Raw genomic sequence first — 9,789 nt, 5'->3', positions numbered from 1 at the left:
CATCTCTCAGAGCTCTAACTGTTTGCTCTCATGATTATACCAGTAGTATCAAGTATTGGTCCTTGACTGACTAATCCATGACTCTCTGGTTCATTTAATATGTCTAGAACCAATCATCAAAGTAAAAGTCCCTGGCAATCAAGCACCATCCATTTTCAGAAGTGGGAGATAATTTGAGATCAGCCTTAGAGATTAGCTATTAAAGCTTACAACTGTACCAAGACTGATGGGACACTCCGTGTGTGTGTTTGTATGTGTATGCATCTCTTCTCTTCTGCTTTCACTTAGCTTTTTTAGTTTGCTTTTTTTGGGGGGGAGGGGGAAGTAGAATGGGGTTGGAGGCTATGGAGCACCTAGCTAAGGAGCTGGAGCAGAGAGAGAAAGCCAAGTACAGTAGAGTAAGGTTAACATAGATTTTTTTTAGAATGAGGATTGCATTCAGAATTCAAATTGATTTATATAGTGCGAATTTACATAAAAAAGAACTGTCTGTATACCTATGAAGGTGTGTGGATTTGGGTGAATTTTAAATACTGTGTTTAGTGCTAGGGATATAAAGCTGAAATAAGACCCAATTTTATGTCTCTCGGTTTTAATTGCCTCATCTATAAAATTAGAGGGCTGGATTAGGTACCCTCTAAGGTCCCTTACAGATCTAAATGCATGATTTTGTGACTACATCAGTAACATCAAATACTGACTCTTGACAATCTACTAATCCATCACTGTTCAATTTGTTAAATGTCCAGAAACTGCCTTGACAGTAAAAGTCTATGGCATCATGTTCCCTCAGTTTTTAGAACCAGAAAAGAATTTGAGATCAATTTTAGAGTATAGGGGAAAAAAAAGGACAGAAGAAATGAAGAATGGAGGAAAGGCATGAGAAAATATACTCTTCAATCCCTCAGCACTGCAGTGAAAGCACATTAATTAGAAGCAATTGAGAGGAAGGCTAAATTGAATTAGTGAAAAGCCTGAATTATAGATGATTTTTAAAGAAACTACTTTTATTACTTTCAAGTATATATGGTAACTGGAAACAGTCCAACAAAGCGTTGCCTAGCAGAAGTCCTTAAGTTTTAATGAACAGATAAAAATGAGGGCATCTATGCAAACAGATGCTTCTTATGCATTTTATTTAGTGTATTTGAAACTATCACCTTGCTAGTTTCATAGGCACACACACACAAGCACATGTGCACACACACGTTCTTATTTATAATTCATTTTCTCCTCAAAACTTTTCTTCCTATACAATTCCTTCAAAATGCCATATTTTTCCATTAAAATGCATGTGCTCAAAATCTCAATGTAATCTTTGATTCTTTTCTATTCCTCTCCTCCTGCATCAAAACAATTATCAAGTCTTTTCATTTCACTTATACAATAACTCCATAATTAATTTCCTCCTTTCTATTCCCACTGTTATATTTCAATTTTTTTTTTCAATCCAGACCTGAGAAGGAAAGTGAGAGTGCTGGAGCGAGGTGGCCAGCATGCTTAGGAGCTGCAACCAAGGATCAGGATGGATGAAAATGTTCTGATTTCCCTGAAGATACCAATCATTGAGGAAAATGGGGTGGGCAAATCCAACCTTCGATTGAGATTCACAAATGATGCCTTTGATCCAAAGCTTGCAGCAATAATTACTGTTGACTTAAAGATGAAGACCATGTTGATTGATGGAAATAAAGCCAAGCTTGCAATATAGGATACTGCAGGTCACGAGTGCTTCAGAAAATTGACATCTAGCTATTACAGAGGTGCACAAGGTGTCATATTAGTGCATGATGTCACAAGAAGGGATACTTTTGTTAAACTGGATAACTGGTTAAACGAATTGGAAACATAGTGTGCGAGAAATGGCATAACAATTTTGTTGGAAACAAAATTGATAAGAAAAACCATGATGTTGATAGAAATGAAGAGCTGAAATTTGCACATGTTATTTATAGAGGCTAGTGCAAAAACCTGTTATGGGGTATGGTGTGCCTTTGAAGAACTTGTTGAAAAGATCATTCAAACCCCTAGACTATGGGAGATAGAATCAGCATAAAGGAATAAGTCTATAACACAGGGAAGAAAGTCATGGAGGAGGTTGTGGAAGATACTGTTCTGTTATAAACTCTGGGAAGGTCTATCTTTTGTGTTTTTGATCAGATAGTCATCTTTCTTAAATAAACTTTAACTGCTATTTTAGGGACTTTGCAGGTTGTACGTGTTTGTTTTGTATCATGGCAATGAACATTTACAAGAAAACACTCTTTAGCTCTCCCAGGTAAAATTGTTTATGGTAAGCATGCACAAATTGCAACTTTCAGTCTTTTATGTAACATAAAATAGGTGTACATTACTAAGTGCACTCAATTTTATGAGCTACATTCATCATGTATTTTTTTTAATCCATCCAACAAATATCTATTGTGAAGCTGTCTGTCTGCATTTTGGTCTCCTTTTGGTTAAACGCTTTTGTCTGATTATTAGATTGCTTTGTATAACTTCTAGAAACCCAGAAAGGTATAAGTGTAATAGATCTATTTCTGATGAATTTCTTTACCAGGTTTAACAGCATGCTCTTATAGTTTTTCTATGAAGCCTATATTAAAGATTTTTTTAAAGTACTTAACAAAAATCCCAAGATACAGTATGACTGAGGCCCGTTTTTAGTAACCTGAATTTGTCTGGTGATACTTCTAATGAAATAATACAAGTGCGACCTAATTTTAGTTCACTTCAATTAATAAATCAGTTGCGTGAAAGGAGTTTAAATCCTTTGATATATACATTAAATTCAAGGCACTTTTGCATGGCAGTTTTCGTAATGTAACATCTTAGAGTGATGGTCAAGTTTTTTTTTTTCCCACTTTGTTTCCAAAGGGATATGAAATTAGTGCATTTGTTGTGACTTGTTCATGTAGTACTTAGTACATTTTAAAACCGCCATTTTTTTTTCTTAAATGATGGTAGTGTTTGTCTAAGAATCTCAAATATAGCTTTTTTAATGTTATGAAGATTCGTAGCATATGTCTGCTTTAATTGGCTAACAGATATTCTGAAACTTATTTCAGTGTTTTGGGGATCAGGAAGAAAAGCATGAAATTACAGTTTGAGGAAAGGCATTATGTAGCATCTGGATTCTGATGTATGGGGAAATCTTGTTACAATGACAATCTTGAGTTAACTGTAACTGTAAATATCAGTGGTTTATCAAAACTAAATTGTAAAGACTAATAAATCTTTTCTAAAGTAAAATAATAATAATAATAATCCAGACTTGGAATTTCATTAATGTAGGGAACTGAGAAGTTAAATCTCTTGCTCAAGCCCCCATAGTCTTTGTATTTTGGAAGCAAGATTTGAAGCCAGATACTCTTTGTTTTGAGGACAGCTCTCCATCCACTATGCTATGCTACATTGATACTACCGTAGGTCTTTACAAGCATCCAATAATACAGAAATCATCCCTTAAGTGGTCTTCCTGTCTCTAGATTTTGCCCCCTCCAATCCAATATTCACCTGGCTGGCATTAATCTTCTCTGTACATAGTCCTGATCTTGAAACTACGTTATTCTGCTCACAATCCTTAAATCTTTTATTGCCCATGTAATCAAGGATAAAATTCTTCATCCAAAGGGCAAACTGTCAGACTCACAATGAAATGGTCAAAATTATATGTTTTCAAGTATACTTTCTGTAAAAATACATCTACTTTTTTTCAATGAAAACATAATTCAAATACAATTCAACAAAAACAAGATCCACTCAGCAAATTTGACTTAACTCACAGTGAATTAAGCAAAAAATATTTCATAATTTAAAAATATTCAAGTGAGTTCAAATTAGAAATTATTTGTGTGACGGGTGCTGGAGAAGTCTGGGAGCAGGGGGCAGAGGATAAGCTGAGGCTTCAGGGAATTGCCTTTCTATTCCACCTGTCAGGAGTGAAAATCTGATTGCCATTCTAGCTAAAGGAGGCCACCTTGCAAAAGGCAGAGCCAATGATGTCTGTGAAGGTGTGGCAAGAGAACATATAGTTTTGTAGCCTATAACACTGGGCTTTATACCTACACTATGAGTCACAAAGTTGAGGCCTATTCTGCCTCTTTCTTCCTCTTCCCTCACACCGCTCACACTTTCATTGTTTACTCTATCACCTTCACTACCCGTCCCTCTAATATCCTTAAGATCACTAGCACCCAGAGCAGTTTTTGGTTCTGACACTTTCATCTCCCAGTTCTAGGTGAAGAATTTGGGTTCTGTGCTCATGGACTGCTGCTGTCTCAGCAATTTTGGAAAGGGGGTCAGGTAGAGGTATGACAAAGCCAGCTCTACAGAGTTATTTTTTAAAATTTTGTTGCAAACATTTACACCTTAGGAAATGCTGCAATTCAGGGCTTGAATTGCTTTATTGAAAGTCTAGACTTAAGGAAGTGATAATAATGGAGATTGAATTTTAAAAAGTCTTTTTTGACTGCTTTATTTTTTTGTTGGATATGATTGTCAGACATTAACCCGTATACCACTGTGCTAAGGAGTCATATAGCTCCAGCAGCAATTGCAACATAGAATTATATGTTTCAACATTCCCTTAGGAATATAAGCTTTATGAGAGCAGTGACTATCTATCTCACTTTTGTTTCTACAAACACAATGCCTCACACAGTTCCTGATATATAGGAGGGGTTTCATAAATACATGATTGCTTGAAGCACAGCATAGCAACATCACCATCAGTTGGCACAGACTCATGGCACAGAAAATTTGCTGCACTTTCAAAAACAAGCAGCAAAATGGCATAATTATCTATCTATCTATCTATCTATCTATCTATCTATCTATCTATCTATCTATCTATCTATCTATCTATCTGCTATCCATCTGTCTGTCTCTATCAGTCTATCTAGCAGTATTTAATGCCTCCTGCATTGAAAGTGGTATGTAAACTTGAACTTAAATATCTTAGTGTTAAAATTAAAAGTACCATATTTATTTTGTCTTAACATCATCTATTATGAAAAGAGCAATATAATAAACTTGTGTACAAATTCCTACAAAATTTTAAAAATTTTAAAAAAGGAAAAAAAAAGAGAAGAGACCTTAGTAGTGGTTTTCCAATAGTGATAGACCAACTTTTAATCAGATATGATCTCATAGGGATTTCTTTCACGTATAGTTTAGGTTAGATAGTCATTAAGGTACCTTCCAACTCTAAAATTCTGTAAAGAACATTATAAATTATAGATAGAAGAAGAAATTGAATGGATAAAATTAAGTATTTCTAATGTATCAAATTCTGTCTTTATGTAATGGGTGAAATGTGATTTATGTGGCCTTGGCCTATATCAGAGGTCACACTATAAAAATTCATAGCTTTATGACTCACTTGGCAGATATGATTGTTGAACTGTTTCCAGTACATTTTTGGAAAAGAGAAGCATTTATTGGTAAGAAACAAGATTGCTTCTTATTTTGATTTTTAAATTCAAAACTTAAAAAGTACCTAATAAAATTAGCTTTTCCAAATACATTATATAACAGGAGAGGATTACACACGAAACTACAATGCTATATTATGTACTGTTTGCACTTTCCTTTTTAACAGGTAAAATATTTAACATGTAACTTTTTTAAAGCAGGCCTTCTTATCCCTGATTCCTCCTGAATTTCTGTCTGTTCTCTTCTCTTTTGGGAATGAATGAGCTGGGACTCCTTCCTACCTCTTCCTCCAGTTGAAAAAAAAAAAACTCATGTAAAAAATATGCATGCAGTAAATAGGCAAGCAAACCAATTCCCATATTGGTAGCATCCAAAAATATATTTTTCTTTCTGCATCTTGAATCTATCACCTCTCTGTCAAGAGATGGGTAGCTTCCTTCACTATTGGTACTCTGAGATTCTGGTTGAGGTTTTCAGTGAACAGTGTTCTTAAACCTTTAAAAGTGATTTTTTCAAGAACAGCTCATGTGCGAAAACTCATTTTCTTTTTAAACATGGCTATTTTACTATTACATCCAGAGTCACAAACACGGTATACCTAAAGTATCATTAAAGTATTTGATAAAGTCTCAGATAAAAATATATTATATTTGTGTCATTATTTCCCAATTACATGTAAAAATTTTAATAATCGTTCTAATTTTCTTATTTCTAAATTATCTCACTTTCTCTCACCCCTCCTAACTTCCTGAGAAGGCAAGTGTTTTGATATTAATTATAGATGTAAAGTCATGCATAATATATTTTCATATTACCCAGGTTGCAAAAGAAGACAAACAAAATAAAACAATAAAAATAGTGTAAAAAAAAAGTATGTTTCACTCTAAACTGAGAGTTCATCAGTTCTCTCTCTGTATATGGGTAGCATTTTTTTGTGATGGGTCATTTGGAATTATCTTGGGTCATTTTCTTGATCAGAGTAGTTAAATCTTTCAGAGTTGATCATCCTTCCAATATTGTTGTTAGTCTATATAATGTTCTCATTCTCCTGACTTCACTTTGTGTGAATTCATAAAAGTCTTCCCAGGTTTTTCTAAAACCATCCTGCTCATTTTTTTTTTATAGCACAAGAGTAGTCCATCACATTCAAATACAATTTATTTAACCATTCCCCAATTAATGGACATCCCATCAATTCATAATTCTTGGCCACCTCAAAAAGAGCTACTATGAAAATTTTGGAACAAATTGGTCCTTTTCCCTTTAATTTGATCTCTTTGAGAAAAATACTGACTTAGTAGTGGTATTTCTAGGTCAAAGGGTATGCACAGTTTTAAAGCCCTTTGGTCATAGTCCAAGATTGTTCTCCAAAATAGTTGAACTAGTTCACAACTCCACTAACAGGGCATTAGTGTTCCAATTTTTCTACATTACCTCCACTGTTTCTTATTTTTCTTTTCTGTCATGGTAGCCAATCTGAAAGGTATGAGGTGTTGTCTCCTAATTGTTTTAATTTGCATTTCTTTAATCAAGAGTGACTTAGAGTATTTTTCATGTGACTATTAAAACTTTGATTTCTTCTTTTGTTCATCTCCTTTGACCATTTATGAAATGGGTAATGACTTTTATATTTATAAGTTTGCCTCAGTGTCCTATGTATTTGAGAAATGAGGGAGCCAAGATGGTAGAATAAGAAATAAGTGTTTTTCGCCATCCCTCATTGACCTCTGAAGTCCCAGAAAATATTGACCCAGGAAAAATGCTGAGCCAGCAAAAAGATAAAGCATAGCAGTCTTGTAGCCCAGGAAGCTTGGGAGATTAACAAAAAAGGCCCCTCTTGCTCCGGTGGAGGAGAGCAGTACAGGACTGAAGGCATCCAAGCAAGTCAGTGGCAAACCCCATCTCACCATAGCAGGGAGTGGGAGATCCTGAGACCCAGGTTGGTGGAGCAGGCAAATGCCAACACCAGGACCCCCAGAGAACCTCAATACAAGCAGAGGAACCAGTAGACACCAGCTTGGAAAACCACCACAGGCAATGACATTCTCCATTTGCAAAATCACCCAATGCCTCAACACAACTCTGGAAGCACAACTCCAAAAGGCAAAGCTCCAGGCTGACAGACATCTACCCTCAGTGAAACATCCCTTGTAAGGCCTGGATGAGCAGGAACAAAACATTCAAGTGCAAGGGCGAGATGAGCAGGAAAAGAGGTTTGAGTAAGTGCCCCCTTCGCTCCAGCAGGAGACCTCAACTTTTTTGTTGTTTGTTTAAGTCAGGAAATAGGCAAATATCATAAAGAAAAAGCAGAAACTGAAAATGACCATGTATTCTTATTTTGGGGAAAAAGAAAATCAAGGCACAGATTCAGAAGAGGACAACATTGTCATTATTCCCACATCTGAAACCCGGAAGGGGAATATGAACTGGTCTCAAGCCCAAAGAACTTTCTTAGAAGAGCTCAAGGATTTTAAAAGTCAAATGAAAGCAGTACAAGAAAAATTGGGAAAAGAAATGAGAGGTATGTGAGAGAGAGCCAATAGCTTGGAAAAGAAAGGACAAAATTTAACTGTAGAAAACAAGTCCTTAAAAAGTAGAATTGTCCAATTGGAAAAGGAGGCACAAAAACTCACTGAAGAGAAGAACTCCTTAAAAAGTAAAATGGGCCAACTGGAAAAGGAAAAAACTAATAGAAGAAAACAACTCATTAAATATTAGAATGGGGTAAGTGGAGGCTAATGACTGTATGAGAATCAGTCAAACAGAAACAAAAGAATGGAAAATAGAAGAAAACATAAAATACCTCATTGGTAAAACAATTGACCTAGAAAATAGATTGAGGAGAGACGATTCAAAAAATATTGGTCTACATGAAAACCATGATAAAAAAGAAAGACTGGACAACATCTTTCAGGAAATCATCAAAAAAAAAAAAACTGCCCTGTGGTCCTAGAACCAGAAGACCAATTAGTCATTGAAAGAATCCACAGATCACCTCCTGAAAGAGATTCCAAATTGAAAAACCAAGTAATGTTGTAGCCAAATTCCAAAATTACTATATCAAAGAGAAAATACTGTAAGCATCTAGAAAGAAACAATTTAAATATCACAGAACCACAGTCAGATTATGCAAGACCGTGTAGCTTCCAAATTAAAAGATCAGAGAGCATGGAATACAATATTCTATAAGTCAAAAGAGCTTGGATTATAACCAAGGATCAGCTACCCAGTAAAATTGAGCATAATCTTTCAGGGGAGGAGATGGGTTTTCAATGAAATAGAGGACTTCCAGATCTTCCTGATGAAAATATCAGAACTCAACAGAAAATTTGACCTTCAAATACAAGACTCAAGAAAGGCATAAAAAAGTAAATGGGACAGAAAAAAAAAAAACATGTTGTTAATAAGGGCAAACTGTTTACATCTGTACAAGGAAAGCTGACACTTGTAACTTGAGAATTGTAATGTTATTATGATATTTAAATGGGGATATACATAGAGGGTGTGAGTGTAAGCTGACTTTGATGTGATGGTAAAAAAAAACTAATTAATGGTGAAAAGGGATTGTCGGGAGAAGAGGAAAGGGAGAGACAGACAAGGATAAATTACATCACATTAAAAAAAAGCACAAAAATCAAATACAGTAGAGGGAAAGAACAGAGGGAGATGAGAATTGTTTGAACCTTTCTCTCATCAGATTTGATTCAAAGAGGGAATAACATAACCAGTCAGGTACAGAAATCTAACTTACCCTATGGAAAGAAGGGAAAGGGAAAAGAAAAGGATGGGTATGAAGAGAAGGGAGGGAAGAAGTAGAAAGGGTAAAGGGGAAGAAAAGCTAATAGAAGAGAGGGCAGACTGAGGGAGGCAGTGGTCAAAAGCAAAACTCTACTGAGGAGATAAAGGGAGAAAGGAAAGAGAAAAGCATAAAGGGTGTGGCGACAGGAGGGAGAGAAAGACACAGATAATAATTATAACTTAATGTGAATGGAATAAACTCTCCCATAAAATGGAAATGGATAGCAGAATGGATTAAGAACTATAATCTTACAATATGTTCTTTACAAGAAACACATTTGAAACAGAGGGGTGCACACATAGTAAAAGTAAAAGGCTGGAACAGAATATATTATGCTTCAGCTGAAGTAAAGAAAAAAAAAGTAGGTGTGTAATCCTGATCTCAGACAAAGCAAAAGCAAAAATAGATCTAATTAAAAGAGATTAGGAAGGAAACTACATCCTGCTAAAAGGCACTATAGACAGTGAAGCAATATCATTACTAAACATACATGCACCAAGTGGTATAGCATCCAAATTCTTAAAGAAGTTAAGGGAGATACAGGAAGAAACAGA

At 35.2% G+C, this 9,789-nt stretch overlaps 1 pseudogene; it reads left to right on the top strand.

The window, feature by feature from the left end:
• Positions 1 to 1,525: 1,525 nt before the first annotated feature.
• LOC114037706 lies at positions 1,526 to 2,164 on the top strand (annotated as a pseudogene).
• The last annotated feature ends 7,625 nt before the right edge of the window (positions 2,165 to 9,789 follow it).

Source organism: Vombatus ursinus, unplaced genomic scaffold, assembly GCF_900497805.2.
Source record: "Vombatus ursinus unplaced genomic scaffold, bare-nosed wombat genome assembly UNPS02010548.1, whole genome shotgun sequence".
Lineage (NCBI taxonomy): Eukaryota > Metazoa > Chordata > Mammalia > Diprotodontia > Vombatidae > Vombatus > Vombatus ursinus.
Note: the sequence above shows the minus strand (reverse complement) of the source record. Positions and strands in the feature narration are given on the sequence as shown.